Source organism: Haliotis rufescens, unplaced genomic scaffold (assembly GCF_023055435.1).
Source record: "Haliotis rufescens isolate VD_foot unplaced genomic scaffold, xgHalRufe1.0.p SCAF_3, whole genome shotgun sequence".
NCBI lineage: Eukaryota > Metazoa > Mollusca > Gastropoda > Lepetellida > Haliotidae > Haliotis > Haliotis rufescens.
In genome coordinates, this window is record NW_025964001.1 from 20,606,983 (window position 1) to 20,625,851 (window position 18,869).

The 18,869-nt window shown below is 37.3% G+C and overlaps 1 protein-coding gene across 6 annotated transcripts in view; it reads right to left on the bottom strand.

The window, feature by feature from the left end:
- LOC124137071 (delta-like protein D) overlaps nt 1–18,869 on the bottom strand; it is a 194,661-nt gene that overhangs the window by 107,054 nt on the left and 68,738 nt on the right. For 2 of the 6 annotated variants that reach the window (XM_046503212.2, XM_046503209.2), the window contains exon 3: nt 15,897–15,940. The exons of 2 other annotated variants lie outside the window; for them this stretch is intronic. The gene's annotated coding sequence lies outside the window, so the exon portion shown is untranslated. Of the gene's footprint in view, nt 1–9,123; nt 9,387–9,557; nt 9,577–15,896; nt 15,941–18,869 lie in introns of those variants that run through there. 2 more of the 6 variants (XM_046503216.2, XM_046503214.2) reach the window with 2 other exon arrangements.

Genomic DNA, 18,869 nt, shown 5'->3' on the forward strand with positions numbered 1-18,869 from the left:
GCGAGTCAGATTGTAGATGCTGTAAGTACCCTCAACAACTGGCAGGTATAAATGTTCAATATTTACCGCTGCAAATAAACAATGTAACAGGATCTGCACGTTCCTGTACTGGTTTAATCAGCATGCCTTTAGATTGATTGATGCTGTACTCTTTTCCTGGTTGTTTACATCATTATATCTAGACTGCCAGACATACATATTTAGAGCAAAAACAGCGTTAATTGGGTAAAAAAAAGTCAATCGTACCCCATTCCAGAAATCATCATGTTCAATACGAAGGAAGAGGTATAGTTTTTTAGCTTTCTCATTCACTATAGTATGTTGGATGAACCAATGATGAAGTTGACATCTTTTTACTGATAGTCCTGAAATTTGATATGTTTGATAAACTAGGACAGAGGGGAATTACAATGAAAATAATTTATTGTAATTTCATAATCTAATCTCATTGATCTAATGTTTATCTTATGTTGGTACTATTTGATGATAAGATTTTTATGAGCTTTCCTTTAAAAAATAACGTGTGCATTTTATTTTGGGTATCGATAATGATAACAATATTTTATAAATATATAACAGTAAAGTTAATACCATCGTGGAAAATGTTCGAACTGAATGAGACAGTCACACTGTTTAGTTTATTAGTATGCAACCAACCCACATTATGTGACAGGTGCAATAAGGTTGCATTCTAGTTCTCATCTCATCCTACTTGATACCCATCCATTACCAGATGGCAGTTAATTTTGTTGGTGAAGTAAGTTATGTTTTTGTATTTAAATATTTTAGAGTTTTATTTTGGGATATAAGGAGATTGCACATATGTTTAGGAAAGTACGACAAACATGTCTTAAAACTGTAGAAAAATATCATCCTCGATTATCCAGATTATCTCCATTCTGTTATAATACCCTTGACCCATTCTCTACAATAGCTTTTCAGCCTAATTTGAATAGCATGACGCTTAAAATAGCCAAGCAATATATAACTTTGAGCAAGATAAATTCTTATTTTTGAAAGGGGACAAAGTTATAGTAAATGCGGATGGGGAAAGTTTAATTGAGGTGTACTAAACTGGATCACCAAGGATGATAAAAAGTTTACCCTCTCCATATGTTCACCATTAGTTTGGTTACTCTCCTTTATGCTTGTCCAGTTCATTGATGACCCTCCCTCCTTCCTTCATGATTACTGGCACCCTGTGAAGATCTGGGTTAGAACTGGTCTTCAGCTACCCGCGCTTGTTCTGAGAGGCAGGATTGGGTGGTCAGACTCACTGACTTGGTTCATGCATGTAATCGTATCCCAATTGTGTAGATTGCTACTCATGATATCAACCACTGGATTGTCTGGTCCGGACATGATTATATACAGACCACCGTCATATATATGGAATATTGCATTCAAACAAACAAACAAAAAAACCTGACATGTGACAGCTTCCTATTACCGGTAATAAATCTTCGGGGACACATAAACTATTAGCTCTGCGTTTGTAACAGTTGTATTGAAAAGTGTAAATTACACATGGTTTTATTGGGTAAGATAATATTTTTGAGGGACTGATGTTTTGGATGTTTACGGTTGTTGCCATGCTGCGTGTACAGTTAGGTGTGCTGCAGCCCGTACAAGTGGTGGCAGCCTGTATTGATGCAGCATCTGCCGCCTACCTACTGGATGTCCTCACCATCTCAGGTTCTCTACTCAGTATCAAATGTCAAAGACTTGATACCACTTCTTACACCATAATCAATGTTCATATTATAAGCCTTTGTGAATATTCAATACTATTATATTAGCCTGGATGTTACCAGCTGAAACACCTTGGTTAACTGTGGATAATTGTTTTAGGCTTAATTATTGAAATTTGGTATAAAAACGCTGGTTCATGAAGTGGAAGTTTAATGGTGTTCTTTGATAGGAAAACTACTGGCTTTGCTAAATATGGTATCGGTTGACTCATTGCTAGCACATCAAGTTGTAACATCTGTGTGTGGAAATTAAGCAGAGTTTCAATTATTCTGATGTGTTATGATAATAATAGATGCAAGTGAACAGAGAGTCACGTTTTACGGTAACACTTTGCAGTTTTGAGAGTACATGGCTACCGTTTGTGGTACAGAATGGGGAAGTCACCATGACTAGGGGGTTAAAAGTATGACATAACAATACATACTGTTATAGAAGGGGAGGGGCACCAGGTCCCCTTGGGGCCTTAGGTAAAATATGGGGGACAGGATACATACTGTTATACAAGAGGTAGGGGCACATGCCCCCCTTGTTGGTATTAGGTATATATATATAGGGTACAGGATACATACTGTTATACAAGAGGTAGGGGCACCTGCCCTCTTTTGGGTATTAGGTATATATAGGGGACAGGATACATACTGTTATACAAGAGGTAGGGGCACATGCCCCCCTTGTTGGTATTAGGTATATATATAGGGTACAGGATACATACTGTTATACAAGGGGTAGGGGTACCTGCCCCCCTTTGGGTATTAGGTATATATAGGGGACAGGATACATACTGTTATACAAGAGGTAGGGGCACATGCCCCCCTTGTTGGTATTAGGTATATATATAGGGTACAGGATACATACTGTTATACAAGGGGTAGGGGTACCTGCCCCCCTTTGGGTATTAGGTATAATATGGGGGACAGGATACATATAAGAGGTAGGGGCACCCCTTTGGGTGTTAGTCATGATATGCAGGTCACAATACTTACTGTTATATAAGGGAAAAGGGCACAAAGCCCCCTTTGGGTGTTAGGCATGATACCCTGAGTCAGGATAAGTTGTAGCAGGATCACTCAGGGTACATGGGGTTTTATGCATCCTTCATTAGGGTTTATACAGCCTAACGAGGGACACATAAAACCTCATGTACCCCGAGTGATCCTGCTACAACAAATTTATCTTACCGACATGTTTTAATATGACATTTAAAAAGAATGAACACAAATTCAAATAGATAGAAAACAGCTGTTCGATTGAGTTGAGGTTAACTTGTGCTATGTTACGTGACTTCCATTAACTCGCAAAAAGTATGCGGGTTTTTGCTTTGAAGCGGGGTATTATACCTCTCAGATTCCACGTGCAGCCTGTATTGCTCGTGATGGGGTATAAGTGATTTAATCCCCCGCTGAGAAATATATTACCACAAAAGACGGGTTACACAGTATTTTATCAAGATCACGTGGACCAATGAGATCTCATCATTTTGATATGGAGGTATAATCAACTTTTACACCCGGGGAAGGGACAACAGTGTCCAAAGTGATTGAAGACTTGACATAGTGGTTGCTGTCATTGGCTGTGTGAGATGTAATATGGGGTCGACAGTACAATAATTACTGAGTAGCAAGGGGATGAGACACCATGGAAGATCTGATAATGGGGTCAGAAAATTACACACACAAGACACCAAGGCTACAGAACTATATGCCAACTCTATAGTAATGTACGTGTCCATTTTGGACTCTGTATCAGAATAAAATACTATACACCTCTTATGTTAACCACAACCCTATCTATTTTTATCTTTAATGTGAACAGTAAAATATCATGAACTGACATAGTGAGTGAGTATGGTTTTACACCGCTTTTAGGAATATTTCAGCAATATCAGAGGACACCAGAAATGGGCTTCACACATTGTAATCTACCCCGGGTCTTCGGCGTGACGAGCGAACACTTTAACCACTAGGGTACCTGAGCTTCAGTAACTTAATATGCTCTGACTAAACTTAAGACAATGTCAGTTAATGGTCCCTGGCCATGTGAGGATTCTGGGTACCAAGCTCCGTAAGAGGCAACTGGAAGGCGAATAGGGTGGTTAACTCTGTCACCTGGCTGATTGAGTGTCTTTGCATCCCTAGGGTATGGAATTTTACTCATGCTATTGAAATATGGTTTGTATGACCCAGATTGGGTTACTTATAGCCTGTTATGAAATATTTCAGACTGTTATATATTACTGACTTGGACATATTGTTGACTGGGATATATTGCTGATTGAGACATATTGCTGACTGGGACATGTTGCTGACTGACACTTGTTGCTGATTAAGATATGTTGCTGATTGGGATATATTGCTGACTGGGACATGCTGCTGACTGGGACATGTTGCTTATTGGGACATATTGCTGACTGGGACATATTGCTGACTGGGACATGTTGCTGACTGGACCATGTTGCTGACTGGCACCTTTTGCTGATTAAGGCATGTTGCTGATTTGGAGATGTTGCTGAATTGGAAATGTTGCTGACTGGGACACATTGCTGATTGGGACATATTGCTGTTTCGGATATATTGCTCATTGGGATATACTTTTTGCTGACTGGAACATGTTGCTGACTGGGACATGTTGCTGATTGAGAGATGTTGCTAACTGGGACATGTTGCTGCCTGAGACATGTTGCTGATTTGGATATATTACTGATTGAGGCTGTGACATATTTTTGACTGATATGTTGCTGACTGTGATAAATTGCTGTGAAATATTGCTGACTGTTACATGTTGCTGATTGGGACATGTTGCTGACTGGGACATGTTGTTGACTGTAATATATATATATATATATATATATATATATATATATATATATATATATATATTTATATACATATAGACTGAGTATCATTTTACTCAATATTCCAGCAATATCACGGCAGGGGACACCAGAAAATGGTACACATTGTACCCATTTGGGGAATCGAACATGCATCTTCGGCATGACAAGCAAACACTTTAACCACAAGGCTACCCCACCGCCCTTTGAACTGTAGAGGTAAGATAGGGTTTGAATGTTGGATGTTGGACAGCAAAATGACATTACACAGGTCTCCAGTAAGTTATTCTGGAAGGATGTTTAATTTATGTGCACTTGCTTCAGCTAAAAGGCCTCCAAGGATTGAAATGATCTTCATAGTAATTGAAGTGTCATAAAATCAATGCATTCTTTGAATGCAAGGGAAACATGACTACCAAAGGTTACATTAAAGGCATTGCCATATTATATACCCTCAAGTTAGTTGTCTCCTTGTCAACTTCACTAAACTAGTAAATGTCAGTTCATCTGAGGAATTAAATACTTCACATTGTTAGTCTTAGTTTAATTCACATCTTTAATGTAAGTTTGTGAGTTAAGATTTAATACTTTGTTACTCTAGTTTGTGCTGAGTAATCAACTATTCGTACATGGTAACATACACACGAACCTGAACAATAAGCCTACCATGTTTTACTTGTCACCAACGCAAGAGCTTTGTATTTCCAAATTGTGGTACATGCTACTTCTTAAATAAGAACTTGTTCCTGCTCTACCAAATTAACCGCTTGAGTTATAAATTGGAGTTATCATGCTATTCCACAGATTTATTTTGTGATAAATAATGTTGATACAAATCTACAAGGTCATGCTCTGTTCCAAGAAAACAATGGACACAATGTAATCCACCTTCTGTGGAAAGGTTTTATCAGCCTTTTGTCTTACTAGATTCGTCTTCCAGAACAATGGGACTCCCTGATATGAAATTGCCACTGAATGTAATGCAGGGTATTCTGTGTGAGGGAAACATATGGCCATATTGTGACTAGATATAGATTCATGATACTATTTTGATAGGTACATATACATAGGGGATATGCAAAGTGTATGTAAGTATGTATGTGTAAACAGTGTTAGATATTAATGGGTGTCCTGTTCTTAAGGTTCATTGCTATTGCATTGGAACATAAGGACCTCCTAAATGTTATGACTTAACTTAAGCTTCATGTCAAGGATCCTTAGATTTTCATTCCAAGATTTCTAACACTGACATATATATTTAGCACATCCAATTATCAGAAGAACTTTCATTTCCAGATGCATAGCTAATTGATACTGACATTATAGGAAAGAAAACAAAAACAACAGCTATATACAGTACCGGTAAACTAAGGTGATAACGAACTTAAAGGGAGGACTAATTCTAGTTCATTATAACCGAAGTTCATTTTTACAGCATATAAAAAGCAAATGTCAGGGATAAAAGAAAAAGTTTGTTATGTCCGTCAGTTTGTTATGAGCGTGTTCCTTACAAACGTAGTTTACTGTATACTGTATATGGTAGCTTCATTAGAAGACACATGAGTGAGTATTGCTTATGGCATCAGAACTTTTGTAGGTATTTTAAACTTTACTATCTGAAAAGTAAAGTAAATAACTCTGTTGAAGATACATGTAGTTAAATTTCAGTCCTCAGACAAAAGAAAAAACTGACCTTTCACAACAAATAAACAATAATAATTACATGAAACAGAATATCTCGATAAGATGTTAGTGTGCATGGCATCAGCTTATCGATAGCAATTTTTATAGATTAATGTTTATTATGATCATTGTCATTAGGCCATGGGAAGAACGTCTCCAATTTCTTATATTGAATTTTTTTGTTTTGTAAATTTTGTTCAGAAGCAAGTTATATCAACCATTACCAGAATTCAGAAGAAAAAATATGTTGGAAATATATATGAAATGAAGACATACCTTACCTTGAAATGAGCAAACATCATGAAAGAAGACATTATTTAAACTCATTAGAGTCTGATAGACATGGGTATTCTAATTAAGCAGGTGTTTATTGTCTTGAGAAACTAGTGATATGCACAACAATATCAATATGCATTTTTACCACAAGGTATATGAAATAAATTTTATGACATACTTTTTTATGCATATTATTTTCTTAAGAGTTAAAATGTCAGACATGTGTTACATGCATCACACAATGGGACAACATGTCCGAAATACTGACAGCCGTTGTTTCTGATGTGCTACATATGCATTACAGAAATATGTACACAAAGGATGCATTGATTGTGTAAACAGGGAAACAAGAAGTATTTGTTACTTTATGTACAACATGATATTTTATGGCAGTAAAAGGTTGTTATACAGGGAAATGCACTGTCTGTTTACAACAATGTATTCATGATGCATTGGATAACAAACGTATAGTGCACATAATCTGAATATGATGTAGCAGGCTTTCAAATATCAGTCCACACCTATATAGTCCTACCTAGTAACATGAAAATCTGTTCATTACTTCAAATATCATTGCTCAATCTTGCACTGTTGACACAGCTATCATGATAAGTTGATATTTATTGTGAAAGTTATTCAGTGTTTATTTTTCCCATGGCAAATTGTTGATATTTTTTAGTAATTGCCATGTTGATCATGAAGGTCATGAGTTTATGACTGCAGCAGGCACTGGCCGTGGGGAGTGGGGTGATAAAACAATGCATTGATTATTACCCTGTTAATCAGCAGTATGCTTGGTAACCATTACATGTCATTTGTCATCTGGATAGCCCTGGGAAAATCCATACAGTATTTCTTCTAAAAAATTGATTATAATTTATTATTTTTATTCACTTATTTCCATATTTACATGTCTGCCTGTCCCAAAGGTTTTGTCTGTCAATTATATTATTTTTGACAATATCAAATGATTTTTCATTTTGAGAGACAATTTGAGTATTTAGGATATGTTGTCTCAAGTTCATTCTGCTAGAATACCTCCCAGTCATGCAAATAGTGTTGTTATTCCAAGTAATTATGCCCCATGTTGTGTTAAATCAATGCAGTGTAATTTGACAGTGATTCAATGTTATTTAATGCAGCAGTAACCATACAGTAAACACCCGTGAAGATCTTGGGTAGAATAGGTCTTCAGCAACCCATGCTTGCCGTAAAAGGCGACTCTGCTTGTCTTAAGAGGCGACTGACTGGATCGGGTGATCAGGCTCGCTGACTTGGTTGATGCATGTCATCGATCCCAAATGCGTGGATCGATGCTCATGATATTAATCACTGAAAGGTCTGGTCCAGACTCGATTATTCACAGACCGCCGTCATATAGCTGGAATATTGCTGAGTGCGGCGTTTAACAAGAAACCAACCAACCAACCAACCAACCAACAAATACAGTAAACCACGTTTATAACAAACACACATATTACGAACTGATCGATATAACAAACTTATTTTTTAGTCCCAGCTACTTGCTGTATATATGCTGTATAAATGCTTATAAAGAACTACAATTATTACGAACTAAAATTAGTGGTCCCTTTGAGTTGGTTATAACCGTAGTTAACTCTGTAACTGTTATGACATGATGTCCCCCAAATGATCAGTTCTTGGCCATACAAACTAGTGGTTGATATCATCAGTGCTGTTCCACACTTGTTTAAATACCATCATGCAGTTCATCAGCAATCTTATTTTGTGTCCATATAAAGTTATTTGGAAAACATCATTAAATATTGAATAATTATCAATTATATTTTGGTTGGATAACTTGGTATTGACAGAAAATAATTATCTTAGGAAATGAACCATACATAATCATACACTGAAAAGAAAATATTAATAATAATGGAGAAATTGTCATGAATTTATGCGCTCCTAATAAGTGGTTGTCCTTAGAAAATTGCCTATTATTTTAATAATTGCCCATTTTCAAGATCAATTTACACATATTGTTGGTGGTTTTATGCATTACTGAACACCAGGAGAATGCGATTTAGTTTATACTCTTTTACCATGTGAAAGAAAATCTGGGGGACCATGTTTAAAAGTCCTGAGATTTTGTAAGAGGATATTATGCCATGTGGGTAATATTCATGAGATCAAGGTTATACCGACCAGTTAATGCACAAAGTAAAGGAAAGTGCTGACTCAATAAACATGCAAATCTATTAACAAACTATGTTTGATTGTTATTGTTGTTGTAATTATTATTTACAAAATTAAGCTTTTCTATAATGTGAGAAATAATTGTAAAAGTCATTTGTACACAAACTCAGTATTCTGTACAGTTTTGTTCAGCATGTTGAGTTCTAATGCTATGCTTTGACCTCAAACGTGCCACTATTCACCTAACAAAGACCGTTGTCAGTTCAACAGGTCAGTTGAGGCTAATCCCTCTGATACATCAAGCGTAAATTGGAAGTATTTTCACACCTATCAGTGATATGGATTATTATTTAAGAGCAATGAAACATATTGTTCACCTCACCTGTTGTAGACTGTAAAAAAGGTAGATGATATTATCTCACCTGAAATCAGTTCATTCAACATAACACAGAGAGGTCGGTTGTAGAAAACAGCCCTAGGCAAACTCCATGTGCCTCAAGCAGAGGCTGTCATGTATCCAGTCGTTCTCCATTGCATAATGTACAGATTATCCTTAAATGATTTTCTAGCCTGCTAATTCCTCCACTATCCAAAATTGGCTGATAGGTATTTACATGTCTTAGCAGACAGTATATCAGATTACCAATTTTTTTCAAGGCAATGAGATGTTAGTGTTTGACCTGCCGTTGGACTCTACCTCATAACTCAGAGACCAAAAATAGCTGCTCGTGTGGCAGACCGTGGGAAAGTTGTTAGCACAAATATTGATATACGAATTACTTGATCAACCAATCAGATAACAATTGTAGACGTGATCTGCCTGAAGAGTGTCATTTTTCACCCGACAAGCTCTTACCTTCATGTCATTATGACTGTTGAATCCTCACCCTCCCTCCCTCTGCACTCCCACATTGTCCATTGTTTGTCATACTTCTAGATGTAATTCTCCTGAATCCCTTCTGTACACCTTGATCTTACTCAACAATAATGATCTACCCTCGTGTCGCTACAGGCCCATCTCTTCCCCCTATCCATGCACGCCCTGGATACACCTGAACACACCCTGAATACACCCATACACACCCTGAATACACCCAAATACACCCTGAATACACCCATACACACCCTGAATACACCCAAACACACCCTGAATAGACATGAACACACCTTGAATACACCCAAACACACCCAGAATATACCTGACCACACCCTGAATACACCCAAACACCCCCCGAATACACCTGAATATACCCTGAATACACCAAAACACACGCTGAATACACATGAACACACCCTGAATACACCCAAACACACCCAGAATACACCCAAACACACCCAGAATACATCACACCCAAAATCACACCCCACACCCCACACACCACACACCCCTGCTTTTTCTTTTAGCTTTAATTTTCTCATCATGAATTTTCATACTAGGTACCATATGTGTCTATAGCTATATGACACCTAACACCAATTGGCCCACCAAACTATTAGAAGAACATCTAACCCACTTTCAGAAATACAAAGTTATGAAAAATGAGAAATTTATATTCTGCGGCCTAATGTTGCAAATTCTAAAGGGACTGGTTTATATATCCTGTCCATGACAATAGGGGTAAGTGGGAGGTGGAGGATGTAGGTGAACAGTAGAGCGACTGATGGGGGGTAGGGGTATTCAAGTGAAACGGAGTGAGAGGGTACAGGAAGATGAGTACGAGGGCTTGAAGCGAAGGCATTGGGTTTGAAAGAGGGTAGAAAGGGAAGTTAGAAGGGAAGGGAGGAGGGTTGAAGAAGAAGGGAAAGGCATGATGGGAGAAGGGGAAGGGAGGAGGGAAGGCATGAAGGAAGGAGAAGGCATGGTGGGAGAAGGGAGGAGGGAAGGCATAAAGGAAGTAGAAGGCATGGTGGGAGAAGGGGAAGGGAGGAGGGAAGGCATAAAGGAAGGAGAAGGCATGGTGGGAGAAGGGGAAGGGAGGAGGGAAGGCATAAAGGAAGTAGAAGGCTAATTGGTAAAAGGCATGAGGGAAGAAAGGTAAGGGAGGAGGAAAGGCATGAAAGAAAAAGGACAGCATGTGGGAAGAAGGGGAAGACATGACATGTATATAAACAGTAAGGATTTGTGGGGGTAAAGGTTTATGGGTGAAGTAGATTTGTGTACTTTGAATTCATTACTGATACACACATATTGTGTATGTATAACTCTTAGGGCAGAAAAACAATGTCACCACCAAAAAAGAGTGGCAAAGAAAATATCTGTAATTACCACAAGCTTATAGTAGGGCTGGAAGCAGGCAGTAATGAATTTTAGTCAGGTAATTTTCATACCTGAAATTGACACATCAATCTTGACTGGCGATTAATCCTTGTCAGAATATGATTTCTCCCAGTTAAAAATTGAATTTTGCTAAAATTTTCCCAGGCTCCGAAAGCCTGAACTTCACAAGATTTGCCTCAGGGGACATGGGACTGTCATACAGAGAACCAGCCTGATTGCCGCGATGAATTAGGCTTCTAATATACTGCTTATGATAACGGAGATGGCCAAGGAACTACTAGAGCGTGTAATGTTAAACTACTATACCATAACATAGCTATCGTAGTTGCATACCCTAGAATAGGGAAGGATTTGTTGGAACAAGATTTTTGACACACTTATGTCAATGTGCATATATTTTTATTATGAAACTGTTTAGGGTAGCGCTATGAAGTATGACTGCATTAACGTTTCTGTCAGAATTGCCTAAAGCCTGAGGCATTTCCTTCTCTTGAAAGGTGCAGAATGTATATTGGCACTAAGGAATATCTTCCATGGGCTTCTTCTACATGGGCCTGGGGAAGTCTTTTTAGATATGTGGTGAGAAGGCAAGAGGTCAAGGTCATGAGATAATATGTAAAATTAGAAGCATTTGTCACTTCACTTATTCAAAAACAATGGATGTATTTTTTATCCTTTTTCCTTTTCCATGGAAACAATTCTGACTTAGCTGAAAAAACAAAGATGTCTAAATTTGGTCTGACACAGGATTCCAGGTGAATACTTTATTAAGTACTGATGGATTAAAACCAGATATAGATCATCTAGATAATCTAAACAAGATATTTAAGGTTTGAGAACCAGAAAAATTGATAAACAAATTCATATTTTCAGACAATTCATAGGTCATAAGCCAATGACAGCTTGGGGCAAGATCTAAACAAAAAGTTAAAAATATAATAATGGTTTTAAAGCAATTTCAATGTGTATCCAAAATTTGTAATTTGTTATATGTGACAGGTGAAATTTATACATAATCATGGTCAGATTTATGGTGGTCAGAAGACCCTCACTGTTTAGCACAATTTCAAAATGATTCCTGGTTTGTGTTTTGAATCTTTGTCCTGGCATTCAGTGTGCATGGGGCGGTCAGGTAGCCTAGTGGTTAAAGCGTTTGCTCGTCACGTCGATGACCCGGGTTCAATTCCCGACATTGGTTAATTGTGTGAAGCCAATTTCTGGTGTCCCCTGCCGTGATATTGCTGGAATATTGCTAAAAGCTGTGAAAAACATACTCACTCACTCACTCACTCAGTGTGCACGTGTTAAGGAAACCAGGTGCAAAATCAATGTTTGATAAAATCATACAGAGTTATTTATTTTTCTGTCATTTTCATGTTTTATTGCTCGTAGTAAATGGCTGATTTTGACAAATAATTTATTTCTCTTTGCCAAGCATTCCTGTGTGTTTACCTACACAGAATATTAATGTAGTCACTGATGTGCTGGAAATGATAAGGGCGCCGTCAGCTGCATCACCTAACTGATTCACAAACATGGCATGCAGCAAGCTACATGACATTCTATATTTGACTTACTACCACGAGTCATGTGAAAACTTCAGTTGTGATCAGTTTATCCACAGTGTGATGCGTGCATGCTTCATTGATGATATATGCATTCAATTTCTATTGTGTACACACTCCACAGATATTTCAAAACATTTATTGGAGTGTCTCAGTCTCCGCTTGTTCCCAGTGTGTGACTTCAGACCACATAAAAACAGCTGTAGGTGTTTAAGTTGGAGGGAAAGTGTCTACATCCATTTCCCATATGCGTAATTGCTATTATAATCATAGGCTCGGGGCCAGATCGGGACTTATGTCTCAGCACCCTTTAAACCCACATTAACTTTGTCATCACATGAACGTTTCAAACTATGGAAAAATAGAAACAATGTCATGTGAAATATAAGGTTGAAGACGAAACATTGGAAGGGGCAATTAGGAGATTTGTCACGACTGTAGGCAGAATGAAGGTGTTGAGATGCTGGTTTGCCTACACTAGGCTCTGGTTAATTAGGCTGTCAGTGCTTGGTTTAAGTTTAAATGTTAGTCATTAGTGAATGTGATAACTTGAAATTTCCCACAAGGATTGAAAAATTGCGCATACAGGTAATACCTTCCAATATTTCACATGTGCAGAACAGCAACTCTCAAAGCTGATTGGTCAGTTAATGGAATATGACAAGACCTTATACTGGATTGGAGAGAACAATATAATATTGTGTGATCTATTGTTTATGATGTCCAAAGTTTATACTCGTCCACTTTTAGAACAATACGTTGGGATGTATATGAAATAACCTAGCTGGGCTATTGATGTCTGCCATTGATGTCGCTCACTCACTTCCTCACTCCTTCACACATGCACTCACTCACTCACTCACTCACTCACACATGCACTCTCACTCACTCACTCACTCACTCCTTCACTCACTCACTCACTCCTTCACACATGCAGTCTCACTCACTCACTCACTCACTCACTCCTTCACTCACTCACTCACTCACTCCTTCACACATGCACTCACTCACTCACTCACACATGCACCCAGAAAAAAAGACTAAAAGATAATAGTATTACCTACTCGTAACTCTGAAATAGAGATATCTGTCCCCAAGGCTCCAATCTTACAAAATCAATTCATGAAGTACAGATAATACATAATTCTGAGTTGTTTGGCAGTTATTCTCTAATTATGATAGTCTTATATACAGTTTATGTGCTTCCTATACGTGTTTTGTACAGGCAAAGTTAAGGAAATTGTAATATACTTATGAATAAAGTGAATGCCGCTTAAACCTTTAAACTTTGTGTATAAGATCATACGGGTATGAGGATTTCACTCAAATCCTTATATCGGTAATGTCTCATATTGATATCTCCAAGTATGTGTGATATACCTTGAGTGACTGATTTATAACAGCCTGTTTGTAATGCATATCATTTAATGCCTTTGAATCCTGCATATGCCAGATATTTCATGTCAGAAATGACAATATTGGATAATTTAGATTGATGAAAATGGATGATATCTTGATTTAATAAAGACTTAGCACTTATTTCTTGATAGCATGATACAGATTGCATAGATACAAGGCCACTTTATATGTTCTGTGGTGAACAGCTTGGAGTAGGGAGATATAACAAGATATTCCTCAAAGGCGCTATAACTGTCATAACTCTCTGCTTTATTGTACTGATAGACTTCTGATAGTCACAGTGTGAAGATCACTTTGTAGAATCTGGGTGAAAATGTTATTCAAATAAATAATTCTTTTTTCAAGCATGTCATGGGATGAAATGGACTCCAGCAAACAGCTCTTTCCAGAAAAATGCATTCTGTTCTTAGATGAAGTCGTATAAGGTCCATAGGAAGATAGCTTTTATATCAGTGCAAGAGCTATCATTATGGCATTATTTCTTTTGCATACTCACCTCTACATATCTTTTTAATCATTATCATTTGAAAACTCTTAACTTTTCGGACTAAACTGTCATAATAATTTGCAGATAGTTCCCACACAATAAACATCTGACATGATAATGTATCAGCTTGAGTAAGAACATATGTACTAAGTTGCATTTTATAATAATACAGGTACAGTTGTGGGTATTAACAGAAGTGGAGTGAGTGTGTGACATGTACACAATGTAGGTGATACTGTGCCTGTCAGTCACAGCTGATGTACTCTCCTCGCAGATCTCTCACTTGAAATGTCAGTATTTAGTGCGGGGCATTACAAGTGGCATGGGGTGTGTGAGATCTACACTGTTAATTTAGCATAATAAATTCACTGATGATTTAACCAACAGAATCAACTGATGACTCATGATTTTCCTCGGTGAAAAACAGGCATGAGAAAGTCGGCAGGAGTTACATTATATACACATTTAAATCAGTTCACCTCTTCAGCGGGTTCAGACAGTTTGTAGCCCTTGGGAATACTTCACTTGTCGTCTGGAAATTATCTATTTAACCCCACAAAGCCTCCACTATATTCAGCCACATTTATTGCAATGTTGTTGATTGTATGACTTCTGACATGTTTCCATGTACTTATACAAAATGAGTTGTGAAGAATAGCTACAAGAACATTAAATTATTTACCTTTCCCTTGAAAGTTACATATATTTGTGACATGAAATGAAAGAAACTTGATGGTGTCTACCTTATAGCGGATTTCTCAGCCAACCATCAATGCATTTTTATGTATCATGCATGACATGTGCACCCTTCTAAGTCTATTTATGTGTATTGAATCAGATTGTATTGAAATAGAGACTGTGGGAACAGCTGTTAATCTGAACTCTTCGGTTCTCATGATAGAAACTAGATGCCATCTACAGTCTCAGTATTATGCTTGTGTTTGTGTTATGGCATAAATAAAAGCGACGAAACCTGTTCCATAATCAAAAGAAATCGGTGCTAAAAGCAGAGTCCATTGTACGATTACTACTTTATAATAAGCATGTGTTTATTATTCACGATCAAATAGTGAAGACACCAGGCGAAAAGGTGAAAGATGCGTCCTTTTCTTTCTTGTTTTCAGGAAGCCTTAGGCATCATGTTAGAAAGATAATGCGGTCTACATGCAGTTCGGTATAATGCAGAGTTCAAAAGTAAAAGTATAACCGTAACCAAAAATGAACAACATTTGGGGGTATGTAATGATGTGACTCAAAGGTCTGAATGTGTTATCTTTTAAGTTGGTGACCTTGCCTGTGAAAGATCGTGGCATCCTTTTCTAAAGTTTGGGCAAGACTATTTTGCATATTTTGTACTAAAAGAACTTTCAAGCTGTGACTTAATTGCACTATGTACTCCTTATAGATACATTATCAGAAAAATAATTGAAAAATATAGGTACTGACCCCCAAACTGGCATGACAGTTGATGTTCACCTCTTGTGTGAGATCTGTAACACAATATTTGTGAGTGAGTGAGTGAGTTGGTTTTATGCTGCTTTGAATGACACTTCAACGGTATCATGGCATGTCGGCTTATTGTGGGATAGAAAGCTCAAAGTGATGCAGGTCTTAGACATTTAGCACTGTAGTAAGACCCACATGAAAGGGAATGGTGCTGACAAACCTAGAAACATAATCAGGACGAACTGGGATTCAAACCCACGATCATAGGTTTCAGGCACACCTATGGGACACACCTCTACACAGCAAATTGTGGCACCTTAGACAACTAGGCAATCCATACCCCTGTTATACAATATTAATAATGGGAACTTGTGAAGAAAGGTGAAATAAATCTGTATTTCTCTAGTCTATAAATATTTACTTTCTCTGCGGTGCTATCTCTCTTAATCCTATAGTCGTTGTTTATGCAGTACCACTGTATTTGCAGATATTACTTGTAATACATTGCCAAAGGTAACAAATCAGATGAAAGTTTCATTAAGTTGGAGCGTATCTTAACAATATTTTCACAACAAGTCATAAAGACAAGCAAGACATCCTCACTGTTATCTATATTCATGTACAGTTCAGTCTTTCAGTACTTATCAAGTCTCTACCACCAACAGTGTGTTTATGTTTCTAGATGAGAAACTTTTGAAGGGATTCTCTCCAGTATTGTGTGTATCATTTCTTGTATCTTTAATGGTTATCGTTTTATATTTTTTATGTTTGAAACCATTACCATTTCATGACAATGTGGGTAATAGATACAGCCAAACAGTGCCAACAGGGCAAGAAGAAATTATGTGACTTCTTTCATATTATTGTCTACAGTCTTTTTGTGTCAGTGATTAAATACACAGGCTGTGTTGTTATTATTGTTGACATATTTGTGACCCAACATGAGAAATGGGACCTTATACATACTTGGATACAATTGTACTGTGACGTTTGACGTCAACTTACGTCAGTGAAGATCACCATGTTTGCGGACTGTGCAAAAATATCTTATTTTTCTCTTGTTAGTTCATAATGTAATAAAAACATTATCACAAAACCTTTCAGCATACATATCTGCTTCCAATTCATCAGAAATTATGCATAAAAACAGTAATTATTGCATAAATAGTTTTAAGTCAGAAAATGAGTCCAAATGTTTGATGTCATGTATCTCTGTAATAGATATGAATTGAAGCTTGTGATTTTTTTATTTTGGTGTTGAAGATACTGTAGTTTTATAATATAATGAAAAGTCAAAATGTGATTTTTTACCCATAAAGTCCCTAATCTCCTGGAGGGTCACATTTATTTATGTAATTGACTTCAGTATGCTATATGGTTTTACACAGTGTGCACACCACTTTTTACATGAAAAAAATGGGGGTTTGGGTTGCATTATTGCGCTGATCGATGTCACAGATTTCGTGTTATTGTCTACAGTTTATTAATGATTACAAAAGCAGTCTGTGACATAAATGATAACTTATTTACTAAAAAGAATTGTCATCATCATGCAATTCAGATGCACACAGTCAATTCTTAAATGTACAATTGCTACTCCTGTAGTCAATGTGTATATTCTTTAACTTAAACAAGAGGATGTTCTTTTCCTATAGTCATTGTATGATATTCTTTAAGACGACGAGAGGCTTATAAACATGTAGAAGCTCTTTTGGCCATTGTATGATATACTTCAAGATGACAAGAGGCTAACATGTAGAAGCTCTTTTGGCCATTGTATGACATTCTTCACGATGACAAGAGGCTGACATGTAGAATCTCTTGTGACCATTGTATGACATTCTTCACGATGACAAGAGGCAAACATGTAGAATCTCTTTTGGCCATTGTATGACATTCTTCACGATGACAAGAGGCTAACATGTAGAAGCTTTTTGGGCCATTGTAAGACATTCTTCAAGATGACAAGAGGCTAACATGTAGAAGCTCTTGTGGCCATTGTATGACATTCTTCACGATGACAAGAGGCTAACATGTAGAATCTCTTGTAGCCATTGTATGACATTCTTCACGATGACAAGAGGCTAACATGTAGAAGCTCTTGTGGCCATTGTATATACTTCAAGATGACAAGAGGCTAACATGTAAAAGCTCTAGTTGCCATTGTATGACATTCTTCAAGATGACAAGAGGCTGACATGTAGCCATTGTATGATATGCTTGAAGATGACAAACATGTAGAAGCTCTTGTAGCCATTGTATATGCTTGAAGATGACAAGAGGCTAACATGTAGAAGCTCTTTTGGCCATTGTATGACATTCTTCAAGATGACAAGAGGCTAACATGTAGAAGCCCTTGTGACCATTGTATGACATTCTTCACGATGACAAGAGGCTGACATGTAGAATCTCTTGTGGCCATTGTATGACATTCTTCACGATGACAAGAGATTGACATGTAGAATCTCTTGTGGCCATTGTATGACATTCCTCACGATGACAAGAGGCTAACATGTAGAAGCTCTTGTAGCCATTGTATATGCTTGAAGATGACAAGAGGCTAACATGTAGAAGCTCTTGTGGCCATTGTATGATATACTTCAAGATGACCAGCGGCTAACATGAAGCCTTCGTATGATATACTTCAAGATGACAAAAGGCTGACATGTAGAAGCTGTTGTGGCTATTGTATATGCTTCAAGATGACCAGAGGCTAGCATGCAGAAAGTCTTGAAGAAGTAGAAGAAATTTGATGATATACTTCAGGAGAAATAAAGAGGCTAACAACTATAATAAGGCAATGCTATTGGATTTGGATACAATAGTCCCAACACTAACATTGATTCATGCACACAGGCATTCTGTGTGGAATGTGATTAATTTGTTATGTCTTAACAGGTTTCAGATCACTGCCGGACATCAGAAGACAGGGAATGTAAAGGTCATCTTTAATGCACCAGACTCCAGGCTGGC